The sequence below is a fragment of the Castor canadensis genome, chromosome 11 (genome assembly GCF_047511655.1).
Source record: "Castor canadensis chromosome 11, mCasCan1.hap1v2, whole genome shotgun sequence".
NCBI classification, from domain to species: Eukaryota; Metazoa; Chordata; class Mammalia; order Rodentia; family Castoridae; genus Castor; species Castor canadensis.
Window position 1 is genome coordinate 118,873,079 of NC_133396.1, and position 27,311 is coordinate 118,900,389.

The 27,311-nt window shown below is 37.1% G+C and overlaps 1 protein-coding gene across 3 annotated transcripts in view; it reads right to left on the bottom strand.

Moving 5' to 3' along the window:
* The window catches only part of Kcnk2 (potassium two pore domain channel subfamily K member 2), a 190,760-nt gene that overhangs the window by 121,684 nt on the left and 41,765 nt on the right, over positions 1-27,311 (bottom strand). For 2 of the 3 annotated variants that reach the window (XM_074048331.1, XM_074048329.1), the window contains exon 2: positions 26,489-26,618. The exons of the other annotated variant lie outside the window; for it this stretch is intronic. The gene's annotated coding sequence lies outside the window, so the exon portion shown is untranslated. The remainder of the gene's footprint in view (positions 1-26,488; positions 26,619-27,311) is intronic. 3 annotated transcript variants of the gene reach the window in all.

The window sequence follows — 27,311 nt, forward strand, 5'->3', positions numbered from 1 at the left end:
AATCCCACCTATAAAATATCATTACGGCAGCACATAGATAGGTTAGTGTTTGATGAAATAACTGAGTATTGTAGCTTAGCCATCCTGACACATAAAACTTCCATGCTCATGAAAGTTTTCTTAGAATCCTGGCTAATTGGGTAGCATATCATTTGTTTCCCAGGCCAGCTTGTACTTCTATCTTTGTACTTGTCACATTATATTGTACTTCTTTTAGATTGTAAGCTCAGTGATGACATAAACCATGTCTTTCTGTTCACCATAAGATCTACAATAACTACTGACCAGTGCTAAATATGTAATTATTTACGGATGCTTTCTGAATGAAAGTGTTTGCAGTCAATAGCTGACATTTTCATTTACCTGCTGTCCTTCCAGGTATTTGGAACCAGGATAGCCTGCATATATAGGAAATGGAGATTAATTCATCAACTTCAAAATTTCTTTCTACCCTAGACAGACTTTTTGTTCTTAAGATGATATGACTCCAACTTGTTTGTTCTTCTCTCCTTCCCTCCTTTCTTCCTTCCTTCTTTCCTTCCTCCCTCCCTGCTTCCATTTCTCCCTTTTCTTTTTTTTTCTCTCTTTCTTTCTTCTTATCTTATTTACTTTTGCCATTTTGTTCAACTTGGTGATTTTATTCCCCTCCTTCTGGACTTTCTACAGATACAAGTATAGCACACCTTGTCTAGCCCTTGTCCTCTATCATGGGCTAATGCTTACTGCAGTGAGGGGTGGGCTCACAGTTGAAATGAACCCCAAATAATTTGATAGAATCAAGAAACCAGTCGGTCCCCACAGATTCCAGTCCCACTTTCCATGGCAGCCCCCACAACCCTCTCCTTTAATACTCGTACCCCTTTATGAGTTTTCTTATGCCAAACTCATACTAACAGTGTTTGAAATAAGAGGGTAAGAAGGAAGTAGGCTAGTTTGTGTACCATTGGAAATGAAGAAAGAAGGAAATAGGATGGTTTAGCCTGTTTAGTTTTATACCCACATTACTTGAAGTTACATTTTCTCGGTAAGTAGATTCCATGTCTTCCATTCTGCAGAACTACTGCAACTACTCAGTATCCCTTAGCTTTAAAAGGACAGAAAAATCTAAAATGTATAATAAAAATATTTCACTCCTCTAAACCTACACTCCCCCCATTCTGCTACTTTCAGATCTCTTTTTCTGCTCTAAGTTGTACTATGAATTCAACACAACTTCACTTCTGTGTTTATTTTGCTTTTGACCTTGGCCTGCTTAAAATGCCACAGTGAAAGAAGCTAAAATAAAAAAAATAATAAGCATGCTTTTGTCTTTTTAAATTATTCCAATCACGTCCAAAGACTTCTGTGGTTATCCTACCTCTACACCTTCTGAACTATGTGATTTTCAGGAAGTCACATTATCTTTATGACCATCAGTTTCCTAAGCTATGAAGTAGGAATAATTCACTGAACTCACAAGAGTCCTGTAAAAATTCAAGTGAGGCATCAAGTTAGGAAAGGTGGCTAAAGCCTTAATCCTAACTACTTGGGAGGTGGAGATCAGGAAGATAAGGGTTCCAGACCAGCCTGGGTAAAAACTTTTGAAACCTGTCTCAACCAATGGCTGTTCTCAGTGACACACACCTGTCATCCCAGCTGTGCAGGAAGCACAAATAGGAGGATAGGTGGTCCAGGCCAGCCCAGGAATAAAGTGAGCCCTTATCTCAAAAATAACCAATGCAAATAAGGTTGGCAGAGTGGCTGGAGTGGTAGAGCACCTGTCTACTTTGTAAGTGCAAGGCTCTGAATTCAACCTCCAGGACTGCCAAAAAAAAAAAAAAATGGCTCCATTCTTTTGGTCCTTGGCCAGGGAACACATCCTGGAGGAGGCATGTGACAGAGAAAAACTATTTACATCATAAGCAAAGAGGCAAAAGAGAACAGGTTTTCACACTCACCTTTAGAGCCATGCCTCTGATGACCTAAGGACCTCCCACTAGGCCCCACCTCCTAAAGGTCCAGCACCTCCAAATACTGCCACTCTGGTGATCAAGCCTTTTACACATAGACTTTTAGGAGAAATTCAACATCCAAACAATAGTAGCATATATGTTTTTAATATTATAGATTCCCAGAAGAATTATATTCTCTCCTGTGCTTAACCTGAACCAGGGACCTCCTCACCAAGGGAGACCAACAAATTCCAACTCTATAGTGCTCTTTACCAATTATTTAATCTTCTAGGCAGCACCATTACACAGGTATAAAATGAGGAAGACCCAATCACATTTCATCAAGTATCTACTGAATGCCATCAGATGTGTGAATACAGAAAGACCTCTGCCTTCAGAAACCTTATGGTATAGAGACCATAGGTATTGGACAGGCATACAATTACAACTTGGATAAATGTCATTTTAAAAGTTACTGGGTACTATAACAGTATTTAATGTTAGAAGCTCAAAGATGGCCACTCTAAAGAAGTAATATCAAAATTGGGCCCTGAAGATAAGCAGCATGTTGAGTGCTATGCATTAGGAAAAAGTATGAAGTAAGGAAAGAGCCTCCCCATCAGAAGAGCTTGTGAAAGACTGGTGGGAAGCAGCTGGGAGAATCTGAGGAGCTCAGAGAGTGAGGATTGTTGGAGGTAATTTTCTGTATAGCAATAGATATCTAATACAGCCTCTAACTGTCAAATTCCAAGCAAGCATAAAATGTCAGTCAGACCTAAGTTGTGCAAATTACTTTAAGAAGGCAATGCCCCAAAGATCAAAATTTGTTTATCTTAAAGAATTCATATTGTCAACATTAGAATGTGTCAATCAGAAGGGAAGTCATACATCACTGAAGGATGGAGAGGAGCAAAGAGGTAGATGTTAGCAATGCCCATACAAGTACTGTGTATGGCAGGCCGGGGACTCAAACTTGAATGTCCATCAGAATCACCTGGAGGGCTTTATAGAACCCTAACTACAGAACCTGTATTCAGTTTTTGATGCATTATATAACAAGTCCCCAGGTGATGCTGATGCTAGCAGCCACCCAGGGACCACACTTTGAAAACCATTCAACTGAGAGGCAGAATCCAGACTCAGTCTTCTTGGATAGCCCACAGTCACAGAGGGAGTGGTGAAAAATTGGGCTAGAGGTCAACATAGCTGGCAAATCATGATAGACATTGGCAATTACCAACATCAACTCTCAACCTCAAAGGTGTGAAGTTCAATTTTTCCATCTGCTACACCACCTACATGTTTTATGCCATGTATTGTACAAAAAACACATTTATTCAACTAGTATTTATTAAGCATGTACTATGAGCCAGAAAAGGCATTTTTCCAGAATTTGGGGATATACAGTAATGAAGGCAATCATCAAACCCAGGTCGTCATGGAGTTAACACACTAAGGAAAGAATGACACTAGTGGAACTATGTCCATATCTATTTGCTAAAACATCATTGAATTAGGAGTGTTTCAAATTAAAGTGCCTCACCTCCAAAAGACAAAAAAAGTGTTATTCTACCATAAAGTTGCAAAATTCATCAAAATTAGCTAATTTGTACGACAAAAAATAAAAGTTTATCCTAAATATGCAACATAACAGTATCTTTTCAATGGCTTTGTAAGTTTACCTACTTTAAAGCAAAGACACAAAAATATGAAGACAAGTTTTGTAATGTAAATAAGAATCTCTCTTTCATAATGGTAGCTCTTAGTCCAATATGAGGTCTTTTTAGCCTTGAAAATTTGGGTAAGACAAAACACATTTACTGCATAGAAAGATCAGTGCTTTAATTAATGTACATGCCATGAATATTAGGTATTAAAAATAAGCTAGTGTCCATATATAATTTTGCCCAACAGGAAGTAAGATATTTAATAAGGGTGTTGTAAAGGAAAGAAACCCTTATAAAGTGCTAGTCTGTAGGAATAAATTCAGAAAACATTAAAATTTGCTTGATTTACAGAGAGGAAATTGTGCTCCTAGCTTTCCTTTTCCCTTTTAAAGCTGAGTATCATAATAAATATCACAAGGAAAGGAATATTTAGTTAACACATACCTAGACTTCAACATTTTCTACCTCTGGTATTACAGGTCAATCTTCCACTGAAGATTTTTTAACTCTGCTAATATTAGGCAAATTAATTATATCAAATGTGATACCTTTTTTAAAAAAAATCAAATATAAATCCAGAGCGAACAAATGCATTTTCAATGTTTCTTGAGTACTTTCACTGCTTGACTTTTCAGCACAGCCAGTACTTTGTTTAAAACATATTCATTGTGAACATTTGCCAGTCCAGCATTTTGACTTTACCTGAGACTACAAATTCTGATAGCACAGACCATGGATGGCTTTGTGAAGACCACATCAATCCAATTTCCCTTCCGAAATGAAGTCACAAGGCATAAAGACAATAAAAAAGCAAATAAAGAATGTAAGTATCTGAACTCTCCTAAAAACATTTTTAATTTGCCCAGAAATCAAAGATGCTGACTCAATGATGTATATAGAATACAGCTTCCTCTTATGGCTTTTTCCGTCTATGATTGAATGAGCAGGGCTACTTGTTAAGTTTATAGAAGAAATAAAGATTAAAAATCCATGTATCACTGCAGGGCATATTTGTTCTAGAAGAAAATCCTAAAATACAGAAGAAAATGTTGAATTCCAAAATTTGTTAAGTTGGTTGTGAGATTGTCCCAAAATTCTACAAATTGATCAAGCAGGATGGCCACCATCACCTTCTTGGTCACCTCTCCCTAGGGTTTTTTACCCATTACCTCTTCTCTACTGGTCTCTAGTCCATTTTCCATATTTCGGCCACATAGAATTTTTAACAATAAAATTTGGTTATGTTGAAACACTAACTAAAACCATCACTTATTTCCCATTGTGGAGGATGCAGACCACAATGTGAAGGGCATCCTGGGGCCTGAATATCCTATCAATAACAATAAGAAGAGGAATTGTAACATTAGGTAACATCTATCAAGGGCCTGATACTAGCCAGGCATTCTTTTAAGACCATTATTCATTTATTATCTCATTTATTCCTTATAAGAACTATGTGAGGCAAACACTGTTGCTATGCTCAAAGAAGTTAAATAATTTCCCCCCAAAAAACACAGCTAAATCAATGCATCCTGTTATATAGGGCCTACCTTATCAGGCTCCTCAGTTTTCTGTCTGTGACTTAGGCAGCCACTGAATTCCAGTTTCATGAATATGCCCTATTTCTTCTTCCCAAGAGCCTTCACACATAACAGCCTGGACTATGCTTGCCTTGTTCATTACTAGAATACAACTCACCTATCAGACCTCAGCTAAAACACAACCTTTTCAGAAAAGTCCCCTTATCCTCCAAGGGAGATTAGCCCACCCACCCCACACATATACTCTTAACGCTCTCTCTACTCTTCTTTCCTTACTACAGCCTCATTATTATTAAGAACTTATTCAAACTTACTCAAAATACTCAGTCTTTGCTTTGAATGGAATGAAAACATGGGAGGTTAAAAACAATCTCTGGAGACCAGAGGTCAGAGATCAAGTGTCAGCAGGACCATGCTGTCTCCAAGGAAGGTAAAGCCTTCCTTGCTTCTTCTAGCTTCTGGAGTTTTCTGGCAACCCTTGGCACTGCCTGACTTGTGGATACATCACTGTAGGACCATGGTTGCCATCTCCCTGCACATCTTTACATCGTTTTCCCTCTGAATGGTCTATCTCCATGTCTAAATTTCCCTTTTAAAGAGACTACCAGTAATATCGGATTAGAGACCACCCTAATTACCTCATTTGAACTTAATTACCTCTGCAAAGACCCAATTTCACAATAAAGTCACATTACAAAGCTCTGGGATGAAGACTTCAACATTTTTTTAAAAATATATAGTGTGGGGGTGGGGCAGACAATCCAACCTATAACACTCCCCGTAAGACTAAAATAAATTCCAGGAGGGAAGGGATCTGGTCATCTTAGTCCTCAGCAAAAATCAATACTTATTCAATGGGTGAAATCCTATCAGCAGTAGCATTCAAAGAACCCTGCAATTAATACTGGCTCCAAACCTTGTTGGCAAAGCACCAAGCAGGTAACACACGTATATGGAGTAGATACAAAGAACTAGAGAAAATATTCCAGTCAGCTCCAATTGCTTACTGCCATGAGGAAATGAAGATTGAGAGCTTGAGATCTTCCAATTTTTCAAGAGAAGCCAGATACCCAAATTGTATTAGGAAAATTGCCCAATTTTCAAGTGGGGACTACTAAATCAATTTTCAAAACTAAACAACTTTAATAGCCAAAAAAAAAAAATTTCTGCAGACTGAACATGGCCCTGTGAGGTCACATTTACAATAAAATGTGATGATTCTATTCACTGAGGTACAGTGTGTGCTAAAACATCTCATGTCAGCTATAGCAATGCAGTACCAATGCTAAGGAGATTCTCCCTCTGGCACACAATTTAAGGACTGTCCCACCCCCCCCTAAAAAAAACCACACAATAATATTGATCAAAATAAATACTACTTAATTAATATAGTTTGAAAAATCAACATTAATGCCAAAAAATTAATGATAAGTGAATACATACAAGTCTCCCTCCTTTACTTCACCTTAGTTTAAGCCCTGCTTGCCTATTTTACTTACTCTCCCTGCTAGATCACTGAGTTAGTGAGCTTTAGCTTACTGTAACAAATACCTGAAATAAATCATCTTATAAAGAGAAAAGGTTGATTTGGGCTCACAATTTGGGAGCAAAACTGTGACCCATTGGCCCTATTTCTTTGGAGAGCCCAAAGTTAATGGTGAGAGCACACGGCAGAGCAAAGCTATTCACTCACGGCCCAGAGGCTAAAGAAAGACAAGAAGAGGATTGAATCTGCTATTCCCAGGTAGGGCATGATTCCCGTGCCCTATGCTCTCCCATGATGTCTCACCTCTTAGAAGTTTCACCACCTTCCAAATAGCATGAAGCCGGGTACCAAGTCTTTAATACATGAGCTTTAGAGTGATAGTCCAGATCACAACTATAGCAATCATTGAATATGGTATTAATCTTCTCCTATTACATCAGTTTCCCTTTCCTGAAGCTCCAGGTACTGTGCTATGTTACAGAAGAAGCAACCCCCCATCCATCCACAGCTCTCTGACCAAACATGCATTATACTGCAATTTTTATGAACTGACTTACACTTTCTGTGGATTCTCCTGCTCATCTCCCTGGTCTGACAGAATGAATAATTTCTCCTCCTATAAAATGGTGCTGCAGGCTTCTGAGGGAATTGTTTTAGTTATATGTATTTTTCCCCAAGTTTCTGCTTAATCCCCACTCACTTCTGCCACATTGCTAGATACTTCAAATGGGGCTCTGTTTCTAGACCTTCAATAGTCTGCTGCTGGAGCCAGCAGATGAAGGTTAGTTACCCTGGAATGCTCTTATGTTGATTCAGCAATCAGCTTGGAAATCACATCTGAAGTGTTTTAAGGCTCAATAATATAAAGGGCTTGCTGACCTTTCCTAAGTAGCCACTCAAAATACAGACATTCTTATTCATCATTAACACACCCTGCCTCTGTGAGATAATGGGCATGATTTGGTAATAACTGAGGGCAAAATGTTGATTCAAGGTTGTCACAAGCTTCTCTCAAACCCTGAGAATCACAACACTTGTCAACATTACACTAGAGCTATCATGGCTAATTATGCAAATATTTTTATAAAGTGTCAAAATGCCCATCCAGAAAACTATTAGAAACAGCACAGAAACTTTAATACTACAAAATCTTGGAAATTATGACTTAAATATGAACTAGATTTGATGGGGAAAGTTCAGCTTGACCCCAAGTGTTTATGAAATTTACTCCTTCATACATTAGATGATGAATGATATAATTAGAAAAATGTAATTAGGTTAATAATTAATTAGATTAATTTACTCAATACAGTTGACTGATTACATATTCTGGGTATGCTTTTAATAGAATCATTCCTCTTCTTTACCTCTGATAAACTTCATCACAATTTCTTGAGTGCTAATACATACTCATGTTATATTTTATATTTGCATGTACTTTTCTGCATGTCTGGTTTCCACTACTAGACTAAAAGCTGGTGAGGCAGTAGAGGGCAAATATCTCATCCAAACTCTTTGATTTCTAAGTAAACAGGTTAAGTATTCAAATATTCATTGAATGGATGTGAAAAAAACATGATCACTACCCAAGCATTCACAAAATCAGTTCTTATGACCTCTAAAGAATTCCATCCTAACCATGATATTTATCATGAAAAAGCATTTAATTCACATTAAGGTACTGACAGAGGTGTTAAGCAGGGAATTAGGAAACCTGTTGTCTACAACTGATGGCTTGGATGTTGAGTAAAAAAGAAAAGGTCACATCTTGGCCTGCTGACATTAATGGAACAATGTGTAACATACAGCAAGGCATTACTGAGCCTCAACCCCATAGCCAGAGGAAAGCCCTTGTCTAACCATCTAAGGCCAAAAGTTTCCCTGCCTGAAATTTGGGAGTAGTTAATGGTATATAACCCAGTTTCCTGAAGTTAATGACATAGAAACACAGTTTTCCAGGACTGACCACCCCCTTGTCTGCAGACCCCAATAAAAGCTTGAACTCCTGTCACCCTGAGTGCAGCTGCTTCTTCTTAGCCTGCCCACCCTCCTATGTGAAAGTTGCGCATTCACTTTACTTTGCATTAATAAACCTGCTCCAGCTAAGTTTCCTCTGAGTCTAACCTTGAATTTTGAGTTCTTTTTCTGACATGACCAAGAACTTTCTAGCCCTGAGAACTGTTGCCTCAAATCTGATAATAGTGCTTCTGGTACATCAAAAGTCATGGTATTTCTTCGGCACACTTCGTTATCCCAAAGAATTCTATTAGGATAGCATTGAAAATCAGCACCGCCTGCTGGTGGAGACTGTGAGATGTTTAGATTTAAAACCAGGACCAGCCAATTGTCAGCTATGCCTCAGTTACCCCATCTTTGAAATGAAGGTGAAAACTGTATCAACCTCAACTTATTAATGAGACCTAAAGGAGTTAATACTTGAAGAAGTGTTCAGAAGAGTGCCTAACATATAGGAAGATCTCAATAAACATTGTTCACTACTAATGTTCTTATTACCACTGACAGAACTGAACTATGGAAAGAGAGAAGACAGGTCTGAGATAAGAAGTGAAAACAAAAAAAAAAGAGGTCAACTGTGCTCTGGAGCTTGCTCCAGCAAACACTTAGAAGCTGCCCTTTATGAAAATAGGACACAATCAGATAATCCAGGTTGCAAAAGAGAGACTTATATTACAGTTCCTCTGTTCCAGAGAAGGGATGAATCTAACTCAAGAAGTTCTTTTATAGGGCAGGGAGCCTTTCCCATACTTACCAGTATGAAAGAAGTCCTGACCAGAATGCAGCCAACAAAAGGTGGGTAGGTAGGTATGAGTCAATTAGTTTAGGAAAAGAGACTAGAGGTGCTTAAAACTGGACACCCAGAAACAGTCTGTCTTTACCATTCCATATGCAGCAATCTCATTAGTCTTTACCACCCACAGATTCAAATTTCTCTTTGTCTTTGTGAAACCAGGAGTTTTGACTGTTGCTATCTGAAACTGTACCTTAAATTGTGTTGATGTTATTTTCTATCTCCTCAACCATCACAATTGCTTAACGTGCTTCCGGATTTGCTTGATTTTCTTCTCCTTTCATTGTTATCAATGCTGTTTTCTGGACCACATAAAACTCTCCTTTTCTACAAACAGGTTTCTATAAAAGTAAGATCTTATAATTCCAAATTGCTGGTTACTAAGATGACCAATGTATGCAAACAATATATAAGCATAATAAGGACCCAGAAAGGATACTGCTGTTAAGCTAGCAAGTGTAATAGGTATCTACTCCTATGACTCATAAATTGTACCTTTTCCCTTTTGCAAATTTAGCAGGGAGCTTTCTTATTCTTATCACCCAGTATCACATTATGCTCATTTTAATTAAAACTGAGATGTCAAACATTTACTGTTCTATTTTTAACAATTGGTGAAAATCTGTTAGCCATGAAAGATAGCTATTAATAGAAGAGATTTTTTTTCCATTTTTATATCTATCCCAACTGTGGAATGCTAAATTTTGTGGTGGTTTTCCTTTGGATGAAAGTTGGGTGGAAAAAAAAAAACTTGTTTAGTGTTTTCTGCTGATATTTTTTCAGGAAGGAGAGCCAGTAGTGCATTGTTCAGATTCCAAACTCCACTGCCAGTGCTCTTGATAATTAACTCTAGTGTTTCTTTTGCCTGAGATAACAGTTGCCATTGACACCATTTTCATATGTGGCATTATATTCTGCATTTGCTATATCTGCATGTTTCCTAGCAAAGCAGATCTTAACTAGATGTCTTTCTTGTTGTCTCTGACCCCAAATATTGATTTTGGGGTTAAGAAGCCCTTTACTATGCTCCCATAACACCTGATAGCCATTCAACAAGAATTGAACCATTGTTATTGTTTACATAGGACTGTACTAAAAGTTCCAGAGAACGTATGATAGATACATGAAAAACAGATACTCATCTGTGTAGATTTGATTTCCTAGTTGGAAAGACATTTCCATGAAGAATGATTGAAATGAAACATAAAGGCAGATTTGGAAGGGACCATGTAGGAATATCTACTAACAAATATAACTATTTATTCAAATAAATTTTATGAGGACTCAGGATGCTGCTTAGTGGTAAAGCACTTGCCTAGCATTTTCAAGGTCCTGGATTCAGTTCCCCACACTACACATAATCAAATAAATAGTATGGAAGAATTAACCAGTTGTATTTTGAGGGCCTTTCAAGACTACTTTGTTTGCAGCTAGTAGAAATACTAAACATTATTATTTTAAAATTATTTTTTTATTCAACAAGTATGACTTTTTGCTATTAATGTGGTCTAAATTTTCTTAAATTTTTTGGGTTCATCATAGCCAATCATTGTTTAGAAAACATTACACATAACATGATTGTCATTGCCACTTTGTATTAAAGATATCTGCTACATCTCTTTTTTTCTTCTTGACAGTGAGTAGCTTGGAGTAGGGACCCTGTTACCCTCAGATTTATATTCTCAAATTCTAACACATGATAGATTCTCAGTAAAGGCTGGTTGAAATGAATTCAGCTATTTCAGCAGCAACAGAAACTTAGGTGTCAATCAGTAGATGAATTAATGGAAAAAATGTGCTGTATAGACACAATGGATAATTATTCAACCATAGAAAGAATGAAATTCTGTCATTTGCAGAAACATGGATGGAACTGGAGAGCATTATGTTAATTTTGAAATTTTTAATTGTTAAATATTTCAGAAGTACAAAAAAGAACTGAAATAAGCATAAATTTAGATTTAAAAAATGCTAACCTTTATCAGATTTGCTTTAGATAGATTTTCTTCTTTTTAAAGTAAAAACCACAGTCTCAGTTCAGCCCTGTCCACCACTGTTCCTTTCTTCTTTCTCCTTCTCCATAAATAACCACTTACCTAGAATTAGTATCCATCCTCCTTGAAAACTGAAGTATATTGTTCTGATATAAGTAGTGGGTAGATATAAAATATAAATTATTTTACAAGTTATATAATTGTATCATAATGTAAGAATTCTTTTCAACTTGCTTTCTTTTATTCAAAGGTTATGTTGTCAAGATTTAGCAATGTTGGAACATGCAAAGCTTTCTCATAATGATACATTTTCCCTGATCAAATTAAGAGTAAAAATCTTTATTTTCTAAAAGCTACTACTTGACCTGAAGTTATAAAAATAAAATAAAGATGCTACAAATGCAAGGCAAAGACAGGCAGTGAGTCTGTTTCACACGTTTTTATACTACCACACTCCCTTGTTTAGCAGTCTCAACTGACTACTACACTGAAGCAAAACACTTGAGATTAGAGTCACAATCAGAAATGACAAGCAAGGTTTGAACTGTGCACACTAGTCTGCAGATCCATATCAAAAACAATCTAACAGTCACCAAATTCGCACTTGCTTCTGAGTGTGAATTTCCATTGGCAAGGAAAGGAGATGGGAATTTCTTTCTGAAAAAATCCAACAACTTTTCTTCTAAAGACAAATAACTTGTTCATAGTCAGATTGCCTCAGTGTACATACAGCTAAAGCAAGAAGTTCAAATTTTTCCACCAAATGAAGGAATATTGTATTTATAAAAACAAATCAGCAACTTGGAAAGAGTAGCTTGCTGGTTAAGTATATGGGTAAATTCCTAAAACTATTTGGCCACACAAATTCCCTTGTATTATTTGGCTCCTGGGCAACTAATGCTCATTTAATGTGAACCTGAAATTTAAGAAGTCCTAACTTCAGTGATCAGATGATTGCTAGTAAGGACAGAACTTTGGTTTTGAGGTTTTAAATGTTCCAATAAATACATTTCAGATGAATCAAGTCATGAATTTCATGCTTATGTCCATTTCTTGATTTTCTTTCTTTCTTTTATTTTTTTCTGAAAATTTGGTTAAGGCTAAAGACCAATCAAAATTGTTTTGAAGAAATTTAAAGAGAATATTAGTTTCTCTGCAAATTCTGATTTATAGGTGTATGTTATTAAAGATGTCCATGTATAAAATCCAAACTTTAAAAACAGGTAAAATCAGATGACAGGCACTGGCTTTGTACGAGAATTTATCTCAGGACTTACACAAATTGGGATCACCCCTACAAATCTTATTACATTTTCAAAGTTCTCGTTACAGAAAAATTTTTAAAATTTGCTATATTTAGATAAACCCAGATGGGTAGAAAAGAAAACCTTGGTTATATAATGTCTAATTTCCCAATCTAAAACTACATTAAATAAGTGGAATATCAGAACACCTAAACATTTTAATCCTGTATCATCCTTTATTTCCAAAGATTCCTCGACAAGAAGAAATCAGACTGCTGGAAATTGCAAAGGAATTTGAGTAGAAATCATATGATGACCAGAGATGGAGTTCATTCTGGCACTTGAGTATTAACTCTGCCCTGAATAAAGCATGGCCTTGATGTTTAAGAAAAGCAGAGTTGCCTCTATCTCAACTCCCTGAAGACCATATTGTAGTGTTCTTCTTTGCTTCCCAGAACAGATTCTAGTTGTATTTGTTATAGCAACTTCGAACTTACCTCCCTCCTTTCTGGAGCAGTTCTGTGCTTGAGTGGCGAGCTCACTAGGAAATATTGAGCAAGTCCGAGCCTATTGGAGTCACCCAGAGAGGCAAACCATGCTCTAGACACTGGATTCTGCAGCCTCAACACGAAGGTGAGGCATTCATATACCCTGTGTCTAGGACTTGGTTAGTTTCTGTATTTTCTATACTATGTGAGACTCAGTCAATATTTCTATTTCCATATTAAACACACACATTTTCAAATACACACACATACACCAGAAGCAGTTATCCATAGCACAAAAATTTTAATATGTGTCTCTCTTTTCTTTCTTTCTTTTTCTTTTCTTTCTTCTTCTTTTTTTTTTGGTGGTAATGTAGATTGAATTAGGGCCTCATATTTACTGGCATAAACGTTTTTAAAACAGCAAAATCGACACCGTTTATTATCACAATCTTAATTATCAAGATATTTCAGATATGTTTCAGGTAAAAGTGGTATTTTACCTTGAATGATTCATTCAGAATCTCATTTCTCTAATTCTGTTTGTAAGACTGACCACATATGAATCTACATAGCTTAGGTTGATTACATCTAAAAAATGCTAAAAATTTTACCTGGTAGATAACAATGATTTTTTTTCCCTCGGATTTGTCAAACACCCCTCCACACACATATATATCATATTACTTTTCATACTTTAGAACTCAACTCAAACAAATTCATCCATCAAACCTTCCCAGAAATACTCACCATGCCTCTTACCCTTCTGGTCACCTTTCCACTCTGACCTTTACAGATCTAACCACCTGTTAATTTCATGTTTCCTTTCAAAATATTCTGAAAGAAGAATTTTCTGCTGGCTCTACTTCTTTGCATTCTTTCCCCATATCCATTTGGCCTCTATCCCTTCAGATACTAACACATCCCAGGACCATGTTATGACACTCTATTAAGGAACAGCAGGTTAGGGTATCATGTATTATCACTTTCCTAATTCTCCTCCCAGTCAAATGTGCCCTGCTTTGTGTAGTCCTCTTTCAGAAGATTTTGGGTGGGAGATAACTAACTAGCAGGGAATGTTATCTGATGATAGGTGTTTTCATCTGACAGCATAGGTGCATTAAAGGATACCTTCCTTAATTTAATGGTATTTCACTGAAGAGACAGATGTGTTCTGTAGGAAATCCAAAATAGAAGTATGCATGGAGAAATGGATGAAGACTGATCAAACAAGATGACAGGGTCCCTTATCATTTTTCGCCTGAGTTACTGCAGCAGCCTCCCAATTGGTGCTCCTGCCTCTGTCATGTATGTCTCTAACCTTTTCTTCCCACCATGGTTGGACTACAGATCTGACAGTAGCACAACTCTTCTGTAAACCTGCCAGTGGCTTCCCACAGCCTTCTGGGTAGAAGTCAAGCCATAGGCAAGAAATAGAAGAGTCTTCAGTTGCATGTTTCCTCAGTTTCTTATTCTACTGTGCTATGTCAAGACCTGGCCTTGTTGTAACTCACTGTTCCCCCAAACAAGACAAGCTCTCCCTTGCTTCAATCCCTCTGCATAAGCTCTTCTCTCACTGGCTCAAGTTCATCTGGCTGACTTCCAGTCAACCTTCAAAACTCCCTCTGTAACTGAGTCTTACCTTCCCGACTTTTCTTCTGTAACAGGAATTTTTCTGTACTCTTTCTTCTAGCCCCAGGTTCATCCCTATTTCATTCTTATCCTACTGTATTATATGTACTCATTGGTTTTCTGACCTATTCATCCTTCTTTAAAACCAGACTCTGTATCTTTTACTTATATCTCAAAACTTCCAACCAGCACCTATAAATTATAGGTATTATAGTAAATATTTGAAAAGTGAATAAATGAATTAGAGATCAAAAAATCATTTGAAAAACACCAAAAGATTTTTAAGACAGTCCTTTGATCTATGGTCTTGTTTGCATAATGGCCTAACCGAGTTTTTTAAATAATGATAAAATAAGCTTTAGTCCCTCCCCTATCTAATTATGGTGAACTTTGATGACTTTATTATGTATTTCGGGCTTACAGTTCTTATTGACTGTATGTCTGTCATACTATCCTCTTAGAGTTGCCCTTTTTAGAGACTGACAGCATGTTCTTTTCCCCAGTGTGTCCTAGCTACATGGTAATAGCCAGTGTCATAGGATAGCTAAGGGACGAGTCACAGGATTCTTCAGGTCCTGTCACATGCCTTGTTCATACCCTAAAAAAATAAAAGTTGTAGCTATTCAAACTCATACCAACTGTCTTTGTTTGCTGCTCAGCATTCATCTCCTCTCTTTAAATTAAAGTCCAGACTCTTATCTGGGTCTTTAGTTTCCAGCATAATGTTTTATTCCCTGACAGTAATTTCTGGCCTTTTTTGAACTGGCTTAGACAATTAACTCTGTCAGAGACCTGTGTAGTATTTAAAGAAAGTCAAGTACTGGCTAGTGCAGAAAGGGAGCGTGTTACCATTGTAATCATAACATTGTGTTGAAGATTGTTAGCATCTATTATTATATTATAAAATGACTTCAAATGCACTTATAATTTATTAATAATTTTTGGAGTTTAAAGTCCAGTGTTTTATTAAAACATATATAACTCCAAGATAATTTCCTTTTAAAAATAAAACAAGCAAAATTCCACTAATAATTCCTTTTTTATCCCACACATCCCACAACTACTTCCTAAATAATCTTCTCCTAAAGAAACAACCTGAGTCACAGTATTTTAGGTTTATGCTTAGTTGTTAAAACTAATTCCAAGGACAGCCATTTTTTATTAGAGGAAAATAACACCTCTGGAATATTTTTAAAGAAATCCATTTCCTTTTTAAATCTAGCCAACTCCCCACACTAACTCTTGAAATATTTTTATATGAAGGTTCTAAGAGTTAGTACTAGTGAGTTGGTTAACTTTAATCAATAAGACTATTTGAATATTGGATAGACAATTGTAAGTTTGAGGTTTTTTTAAGCTGCACGAAAGATTTTTGAATCACAAAATCCCACACTTTGGACCAAAGGAGAGAAGAAGATGCATTTCTGACTTTCTACCTCTCCTCTCTTTTCCACTTTTCTCCCCTTTGTCCAGGGCTGGAATCTACATAGTTTTCTTTTGATTATCCTTCTTGTTTGTAGCAGATTATCCATAAATTAAATTCTGTGGTCTAGTTTGGCCAGGCCTGTCATTTTGAACTCTTCAAAGGGAGGTATAGAAATTTTGAAAATCTCTCTTTCTACAGTACTAATGCCTTTTAGTCATTGATTTTCTTCATGCTCCCATTTTGAAAGTCACACTATAAATATTTCTTTCTTTCCTTCACAGTCTTAATCACACCATCTCAAGGCAGACAGTGTACTGAACCAATCTAAGAGAAATGCTTATTCACTGAAATTTCTTTAAAAATTTTTTTTCTAAATTTCTAAATTTTCTAATACTATTTTTGTTGCTATTGATTTAACGACTTTTGTTCATTATTGTTATCAAATTACTGGAGCATTGGGAAGACTTTCAGAATTATTGGCTAGCTTATCTGTAAAAACAATTCAAATATTAGTGAGTATTCTATATTCAGAAGTTGAATCAATTTAGCAGCATTTATTGAAATATTTATTGAGTTCATGTTGTCTGCTGGACACATTTCTTGGCACTGAGGGAAGATTTTTGTCAATTAGATAGGCAAGCCTCTGTGCTACTAAAGCTAAAATTCAAGGGACAGGGAGACATACACACTTACAATGCCCACACCAGAAAAACAGAAGTGAGAAATGGCCATGTAAACAAACAAGAATGCACCCATGGTCTAGGGCATTGTGTGACTTTTATGTAGAATAGTGCTCAGAAGCCCCTCAGAGAGTGACTTTCATGCTAAAACTACTCAAAACAAAACAAGAAACAAAAAACCTCACATAAAAAGATAAGAAAGAAAAGAAACAGCCATTCAAAAGGCCCTAAAAGGGGAGTGGGAGAACTTGGCAATTCCAGAATCATAGAGAAAAACATCTTCAATGTGGCTCGAGGGTAGATTGAAGAAGAAAAGTAGAATGAAATTGAAAAGGCCAGTGGGGGCAATTATGGCAGGGCATTGTGAACAAAGAGAAATGATTTTTATACACAGTACAAAAGGAAGCCACTGAAGAGGTTCAGTGGGGGAAGGGAATGATTTTATCTTTGCAGAAAGATTAAATGGCACAAAAGAATGAAAGCAAAGATGGTTATAGAAGTCTGGGCAAAAGTGAGATAGTAGTAGAAATAAAAAGAATTTTTGTGCATGTTTTGAAGGTAAAATCAATAGAACTTATTGGTGGGTGAAGGACAGAGGAATCAGGAATAATTCCTTTGTTTTTCAGCATTCTTTGAGAGGATATATTGAGTAAGATAAGCATATATCCATTTCAATGTGCATAACTAACAGGTCTGGATTCTGTCTTTAGTGAAGTTTCAGCTCCTGCTGACAAAAGACACAAGTGTCTCTCCTAGAAGGGAAAGGGCCAAAGGTTACAAACTAGGAGAGCAAGTGCCTCTGCACACCAGTGAATAGGTAAATGGCAAACATTTATCTGGTGGAGGTATATGGTCATGGGGAAGGAGAAAGAGAAGTCACCACTGAAGAGGACTGAGGGCAAAGCCACAGGCAGATGCCTCTGGCATTCAAAAAAGAGTTTCTCTCATGTTTACCTTTTCCCTCCTTAATGTTCATGTTCTTTTTTCCCATTCCTTACTTCCCAGACTTCTTCTCCATCTCTATTTTTATTTCTTCAATCCTTCACGTCATCATCATTGCTGATCGCCACCATCATTGCCCTGTTTGGTATTATTATTTATTGAGTACTAAACTGGTACACATTTATAGTATGAATAATTTCCCCCAACCTCCCTGTGAGGAAGCTATGATTAACTCCTTTTGATAGGTACCTTTGGGCTTGGCAAGATGAAGCAGCTTGCCCAAGGTTGCCAGACCAGGAAGAAACAGAGGCAAGAGGTAAAAACAGGTTTGTTTGATTCTGAGGCCCTTGTTTTCATCTTGTCCTCCATTGTTCCATTGCCCCTCTCTCCTTCCCTCACACTCACTGCCTTTTCTCTCCTTGTCTTCCTTTTCTGTTTTCTCTTCCTCTTGCCTTCCCCTAGACTTCCCTTCACCTGCCTTTCTCTTTGTCTTCATTTCCTCTCATTCTTTCTTCTTCTACCTTAACCATAACAGACTGTTCCTGTCTGGTATCTGTTCTCCCCTTTGCCATGAATAATCTGAAATTTGGTATTATTACAAATAGAGGATAGAAGCCATAGGCTCTTAGAGCTAAAAAAAAAAAACTTCATGTCAGAGCCAAGACATAAAAACAGAAAGGCTTCTGTAGCACAAAATCACAGCTCCTGACCTACCAACACAGACCATGGCAGGAACAACATTTTTCACATTGTTACCTCCATGGGTTCAGCTGTGACCTCCAACCCAGTTCCTCTACATTCATGGGACTTTTACACATGTCCAACCAGAGTTATATACACTTAAAAGATTATCTTGCATCTCTTCACATCACCCACCACAAATAATTCAAATAAAAGTAACACTAGGCAAAAAACCCCAAAAGAATGAAAATTTAAAAATATAATTATAATAATTCTATGCTTAAATATGCATTATGTTAGTCACTCATCACTATGAAAAAAAAACACCTGAGAAAACAATGTAAGGAGGAAGGATTTATTTTGGCTCATGGTTTCAAAGATTTTAGTTCATGATAGCAGGGAGGACTCACATCATGTCAGCCAAGAAGCATAGGAAGAACATGCCTGGGTTAGAGGTTAGAGGGCTCTCTCCTTTTTTCTTCTTATTCCATCTGGGCCCCCAGCCTATGGGATGGTGTCACCCACATTCAGGGCAGATCTTCTGCTCTTATTTAATTCTCTCTGGAAATATCCTTACAGACATACTCAGAAGTCTGCTTTACTAATCTCCTAGGCATTTCTCAATCCAATCAAGTTAACAATCAAGATTAACCATCACAAGTCCACCACTCTGTTAAGCTGACAATCAAGCATAGCTCCTTAAACATTCCATCCTGCCATCAAAACGCTAGGTCCATCTCATAATGTACAATGGATTCAGTGCATCTCCCAAAACTCCCATAGTCTTAATAGTTCCAACACTGCTCAAAAGTCTAAGTTCAAAGTCTCCTCTGAGATTTAAGGCAAACTCTTAGCTGTGAGCCCCAGCAAAATCAAAATCAAATATCATACTCCCAAGACAGGATTGAGGCAGGCTAAAATTAGGGAAAGTTTGGAACTCATAGAAAGATATTATATTTCAAATTGACCACACTCTGGCTCAGGACCACACTCACCTGGCCAGGCACCACCCATGCTCTTCCCCACTCACTGATTATTGGATGGAAATCACCTGGCTCCTCCCTTCCCATAGATTAGTGTAAGTTTTAAAAAGCACCTAGGGAAGAGAAGCTCTCTCTGCCTTCAGAGTCCACCTCTGCCCACTATGATCCCTTTTGTATTTCCTTTCCCCAACTTTTAATAAACTCCATTTATACCCACATGTCCTGAGATGGATTCTTCCCCACAGGACACAAGCAATTTGAAAGTCTTCTGATCACAGACTGCACTGGCACCATTAACAGGATGGCACAGAGTAAACATACCCATTCCAAAAGGAAGAAATGAGGTGTGGGCATGTGTTAGTTAGTTTTCATCATTGTCATGACAAAATACCTGACATAAACAACTTAAGAGAGGAAGAATTTATTTTGACTCATTGCTTCAGATGTTTCAGTACATGGTCACTTAGCTTTGTGTTTCAGAGCCCATGGAAGGCAAAACATCATGGCAGTGAGAGTATATGGAGGAGGAGGCTGTATACCTCCTGGACAGAAAGCAGAGAGAGACAGAATAGGGCCAGGGACAAGGTACTCCCAAAGAGATGCCACCAGTGACCTACTTCCTCTTGCTAAGCCCTACCTCCTAAAGTTTCCATCACCTCAAAACAGTGACCAGCTAGGGACTTAAGCTTCATCACATAAGCTTGTAGGGTTCATTTCACATTCAAATCATAACAGAAAACACAGAAAGGAAGAATGGGACCAAAGCAAGACTGAAACCCAGAAAGGCAAGCATTAAATACTGAAACTCCATGTATGGCATCCAGGGTAGGTATTGTCACAATGCGAGCTCCCAAGGGCTTGGGCAGCACTGCCCCTATGGCCATGCCATTTGCAGCCCACATGCTCTCTCTCTTGGGCTGGCTCTGCTTGCTGCCTGTGGCTTTGCTAGACAGATGCTCCACATTCCTGGCATCTCTTACATCCTGGTGTGACTAGAAAGTCAGTGCAGCTATCCTGATTTTTGCATGTGGAGAGAGAAGAATTCAGGCAAGATACAGAAATGTAGTGAAAGTAATAGCAAAGTTTATTAGGAGGTGAATACACTTTTAATAGACTGAAAATAGGTCATCTAAGAAAGGGAGGTTGAGAATGAAAATTATTTCTACCCTAACATGAGTTTTTATTGAAGTGGAAGGGGCTTTGAGCATTAAGTCTCTCCCTAGAACCCGCATGAGGCTAGAGTAGGCCTACAGATTTACATCATAAATTATTATTGGGTTAATTTGACCACTAGGTATGGTTTATACACCTGTTCTATTAAGTTAAATTTCAATTAAGATTGACAAACCCTTACCCAACATGACAAAACAGAGGAGGAAGAAAACCCAAATTAATAAAATCAGAGATGAAAAAGGGGACAAAACCACAAATACTAACAAAATCCAGAAAATCATTACAGAGTACTTTGAAAACATATATTCAAGTAAACTGGAAAATCTAGATGAAAAGGATAAATTCCTAGATTCATATACCCAACCAAAACTGAACCAAGAAATTAGCCACCTAAATAGTCTTATTACATGTAATGAAATCGAAGCAGTAATGAAGAGTCTCCCGACAAAGAAGATCTCAGAACCTGATGGATTCATAGTTGAACTTTACCAAACCTTTAAAGAAGAACTAACACCAATACTCCTCAAACTTTTCCAGGAAATAGAAAAGGAAGGAACACTACAAAACTCATTCTATGAAACCAGCATTACACTCATTCTGAAACCCAATAAAGATATAACCAGAAAAAAAGAGAATTATAGACTAGTATCTTTAATTAATATATATACAAAGACTCTCAACAAAATACTGGAAAACAGAATTCAATAACACATCAGAAAGATCACACACCATGACCAAGTCAGTTTCATTCCAGGGATGGAAGAATGGTTCAACATACCTAAATCCATAAATATAATACAGCATATAAACAGAAGCAAGGACAAAAACCACATGATCCTTTCAACAGACACAGAAAAGCCTTTGGCAAAATCCAACACCCTGTCATGATAAAAAAGCTCTGAAGAAATTAGGAATAGAAGGAATGTTCTTCAACATAATAAAGGCTATATAAGACAAACCTAGAGCCAACATCATACTAAATGGAGAACAACTGAAACCATTCCACTTAAAGTCAGGAATGAGACAGCGATGTCCACTTTCTCCACTCCTATTCAATATAGTTTTGGAATCCCTAGCCAGAGCAATAAGACAAGAGCAAGAAATAAAAGGTATTCAAACAGGGAAAGAAGTCAAACAATCCCTATTTGCAAATGACCTGATCCTATACCTAAGAGACCCCAAAAACTCTACCAAAAAAACTACTAGAAATCATTAACTCTTTTGGCAAAGTATCAGGATACAAAATTAATATACAGAAATCAGTAGATTTTCTATATACCAACAATGCATAGACTGAGAAAAAAATCAGGGAAACAATCCTATTTACAATAGCCTAACAACAAAGTACCTTGGAATAAATTTAACAAAATAAACCAAACACCTTTTTGATGAAAACTATAAACCACTGAAGATAAAAATCACAGAAAACATCAGAAAATGGAAAGACCTTCCATGCTTGTGGATAGGTAGAATCAGAATTGTGAAAATGGCCATACTACCAAAAGCAGTTTATGTGTTCAATGCAATCCCTATCAAAATTCCAATGACATTCTGCACAGAAATAGAAAAAACAATCATGAAATACTATGGCTCAAATAGCCAAAGCAATTCTGAGCAAAGCTGGAGGCAACACAATACCTGACTTCAAACTATACTACAGAGCCATACAATAAAAACAACATGGTATTGGCACAAAAACAGACAGGAAGATCAATGGATCAGAATAGAAGATCCAGACATAAACCCACACATCAATAGCCAATAGATCTTTGACAAAGGAGCCCAAAACACAATGAAGAAAAAATAGCCTCTTCAACAAATGCTGCTGAGAAAATTGGATATCCACATGTAGAAGACTGAAACTAGATCCCTGTCTTTCACCTGTACCAAAATCAACTCAAAGTGGATCAAAGACCTTGATATAAAGGCCTGAAACTTTGAACAACTCCAAGAAGCAATAGGAAATAAATACACTGGAATGATAGGTATGGGAAATGACTTCCTAAACAAAACTCAAAAGGCTCAGCATCTAAGAGAAACAATGAACAAATGGGACTGCATCAAACTGAAGAGCTTCTGCACATCAAAGGAAATAGTCACCAGACTCAAGAGACATCCCACAGAATAGCAGAAAATCTTTTCCAGCTACTCATCTGATAAAGGACTAATATCCAGAATCTACAAGGAACTGAAAAAACTTAGCCCCCAAAGAATCAACACCCCAACAAAGAAATGGGTACATGAATTAAACAGGGAATTCTCAAAAGAAGAGGTACAAATGACCCAGTAGTACATGAAGAAATGCTAAAGTTATCTTGTTATAAAAGTGATGCAAACAAAAAAAAACCACTTAGATTTCATCTCACCCCAGGCAGAATGGCCAAATTCAAGTATAATAACAACAACAAATGCTGGTGAGGATGTGATGAAACAAGTGCATGCTGGTGGGAATGCAAATTAGTACAACCACTGTGGAAAGCAGTATGGAGATTCCTCAAAAACTTAAAGATAGAACTGCCTTATGATCCAGTGACACTGCTCCTGGGCATCTACCCAAAAGAACATAAGACAGGATACAGTAGATACACCTGTACACTGATGTTCATCACAGCATTATTCCCAATAGCCAAGCTCTGGAAACAACCCAGATGCCCCGCAACTGATGAATGGATCAAGAAATTGTGGTATATATACACAATAGAATATTACTTAGTCACAAGTAATAATGGCAAGGTAAATGGATACAATTGGAGGACATCATGTTAAGTGAAATTGGCCAGGCTCAGAAACACAAAAGATGCATGTTTTCTCTCATACATGGAAGATGGATCCAAAGATAAACATATACTCAAAAACAAGCATGATCGTATACAAACTCAGAAGTAGAACATTTCTGTAACAATGGAAGTACTCTATGGAACTCAGAGAAAGAGGGAAAGGAAAAAAGAATAATAGAGCATCAGTAATATTGTGTGCCATAAGATGTAAATATAGAGGATATAAGGATGTGTATTGAAAACTATTTAAAAATGGGGGGTTGGGAGGTAAAAGGGTAAGGGAGATTATTCAAAGAGATTGAACAGACCAAAGTAAAGCACACCCACCATGGGCATACATCAAGACACCCCTTTGAACATCAAGTTGAATATTAATAATGAAAACCAGGACTGTAAAATAGGCACAGTGTGTGTGTGTGTGCGGTGATGAGGAGAGGGGAGAGAATGAAGGAAGGAGATTAAGGTGATGGTATATGGTTGATAGGCTTCATATACCTATATGAAACAGAACTAAAAAATACTTGCAAATTGCTTTAAGTGAGGTGGGGAGAGGGCTGAAAGGGAGAGATGATGTGGGCAATGTAAATAATGTACAATATAAGTCTGATTGGAATTGTCACTAAGAATCTCCCCCATATAATGAATATATCCTAATAAAGAATTTATAAAATAAATCTGGCTAAAAGCACCAAGATTAATGTTAGAGTGCCTAGAAATTTCCTCTGCCAAATTAATTAATCTGTTACCTTAAATTTAGTCTCCCGCAAAGTCTCAGGACATGCATAAAATGTAGACAAATTCTTTGTCTCAACATAACATGAATGGTCTCTATCTCAATTCCCGACAGAATCTTCCTTCCCATCTGGCCTTCAACTGTCTGCATTCCTATTGGCATTCTGGTCATGTGAGCTCCCATCAGAATTGTCCAGCAAACTCTACTTACAGCATTCTAAGCTTTATCTAGCCTGTTATCCAAAAATTTCCAAATTTCCTTCAAAATCCAGTTCTAAAGGCTTCTAAACAACGCAGTCAGGTTTAGTCAGAGCAACAACCCTACCTCCTGGTGCCAATTTTCTGTGTTAGTCATATTCTATTCCTGTGACAATATTCCTTTAAAAACACTTAAAGGTGGGAGGATTTATTTTGGTGCATGGTTTCAGAGGTTTCAGTCCATCATAGTGTGGTGAAGCAGAGCAGCTCACATCATAGTGGCCAAGAAGCAGAGGGAGTATGCCTATGTAAGCTGTCTTTCTCCTTTTATTTCAACCTAAAGGATGGTGACACCCACATTTGAGGTAGATCTTTTCCCTTAGTCAATCCTCTCTGGAAACACCTTTAGTGACACACCCAAAAGTATGCTTTACTTATCTCTTAGATACCTTTCAATCTAATCAAATTGACAATCAAAATCAACCATCCATGAGTATCTTAATTTTATTCCAAACAAGTATTGTACCTTTAATTTGCTATTGCCTCAACACAGAATTAATCTGATGATTGGGTAATCCAACTACCTAATGAATAGCTGGTAAAATGGCTAGCAGCAGGATGAGGAAACAGCAGCAGTGTACAGACTTAGAAAGGAGTGGTGCAGCTATCTAATAAACTTGCATGGTGTTTGGTCTGTGATATTAGGTGGGAAGATATTTACAAACAGTCTTTACAACAAATATTTTAAACTATTACCAGTATTGTTCCTATTCTATTGATGAGGCAGTTAAGTCTCTGGGTTAGTAACAAATTACTGTGAATTGGATCTGATTCTCATGTCTCCATGGTCTCAGCAAACTTGAATTTCACTCCCTGAATCTTCTGCCTTAAAAACATGGTGTGGATACTATTTTTTTAACAAATGTTGTATGTGTTAAAACATTTACATAATTATGGTATTATTGTCTTAATGCATTTCACATTTCTTTCTTTCTTTTTTCTTTTTTTTTTTTTTTTTTGGTGGTACTGTAGTTTGAACTCAGGGTTTTGTGCTTAGTAGGCCAGAACTCTGCCATTTAAGCAGCACTTTTAGTCTTTTCTGCTCTGGTTATTTTGGAGATAGGGTCTTTCTTTTGCCCAGTCTGGCTCCTATTTTACCTTCCTACTGTCACTAGGATGACAGGCATGTGTCACTGTACCCTGCTATAGATTGAGGTGGGGTCTTGTGAACATTTTGCCCAGGCTGGCCTGGAACTATGATCTGCCTGATCTCAGCCTCCCAAGTAGCTAGGATTACAGGCGTAAGCCACCGGCATCTGGTGCATTTCACCATACACTGATAAATCACAGATATTGTTCTGCTATGTATACAAGAATATTGGCAAAACAATTTAAAGAGACAAAGTTCCATAGATAAATTTAAGTAATATGAACTAATTATTCATTCAAAACTTTCAGGATCCTCATGTATTTTAGATTTAGTGATAAATTATGATACTCGTATAATATGCTTAAATAAACAATTCATCTGATCCAATTAGCACAGAATTTTAATTCTACATTTATTGTTCAAATTAGTGATCTATCCCTTAAATTGTGTGCCCCATGTTCAAATTAGTGCCTTAGAAATGATTTGATGAACATTTTGCTTCCTTATAATATTTGGTATTTGGTAAAGACAAGTAGAAACAAACTTTCCTGGAAGAACACTTTAGAAAACAAAAATAAAACAACCTAAAGTACATGTACACTGAGCAAGCCTTGATTAGTTTGCATGGAAAAAGGCCAAGAAGCCCTCTCTTGTGACTGGAAAAATGTCCCCAGTCAGGTAATATTTTCCTTGCCTCCACATATTTTATGGTTTGCATTATCACTTGCTATTTATAGAAAGACACACAAGCTACCTTAACACTGAATGTGCAGACTTTCCCTTCTGCACAACAACTCATCGTTGGTGCCTTCCTGTCCCTGAGCTCAGGACACTGTGGGTGTACAAAGCAGCCTGTGGGAGAATCAAACGTTTGAAGCATGCACTTAGTCTCTGTCTGGGAAAGCCAAGTTACACTGAACAGACTATAGTACCTTTTACACTCATGTGATGAATTACCTGTTTCTGGTGCAGGGATGGTCTGGAAAACAAAGCAGCCTTTGAGACTTCTGACAATTTTTCACATTGGCCCGAGGACTTCTGCAGTCAGAGCTAACATTTAAAAGGATCTGTGTGCAACCCTGTTTGACTTGGAGAAGAAAGACTCTGTCAGTCTCTTAACTGTTCAGTTCCTCTTCACCAGGCTACATGACATCAACCATTCCAAATTAAGGGAAATCTGAGCCAACATACATATCTTTGATCATGGATTTAATACTTATAGAAAAATCCAAACTCAAGAAATATAGTTGCAGCTGAAAAATTATAGTCATGTGTTTTATGAAGTCTATACTATCATTTATTTACAGTGGAGGCCCATTGTGATTAACTAGAGAAGATAGCTTTGAAAAGTCACAATATATAAAATCAAAGCACAACAGCCAAGGCTTATTCTTAATTCAAAAGTGTCTATCTAGTAGTACAATGGTTACCAGAGGCTGGGGAGAATCAAGGTGAGGGGAAGGTAGCGAGAAGACAATTAACAAGTACACAAGTGCAGGCACATAGTTATAACTTCTAATTGTCTACGAATGGTAGGATAACTAGGGATAAAGCATTTGATCGTATACTTCAAAATAGCTCACAGAGAGGGTTTTGAATGTTCCCAAAACAAAGGAATGATATCTTTGAAGTGATAGATATTTCAATTATGCTTGTCTGGTTATTACCTATTATATACTGAAATATATATATTATATATTGAAATTACACACTGCCCAATAACTATACAGATGTTATATCAGTAAAATTTGTTACTCAAAAAATTTAATACTTTCCTTCT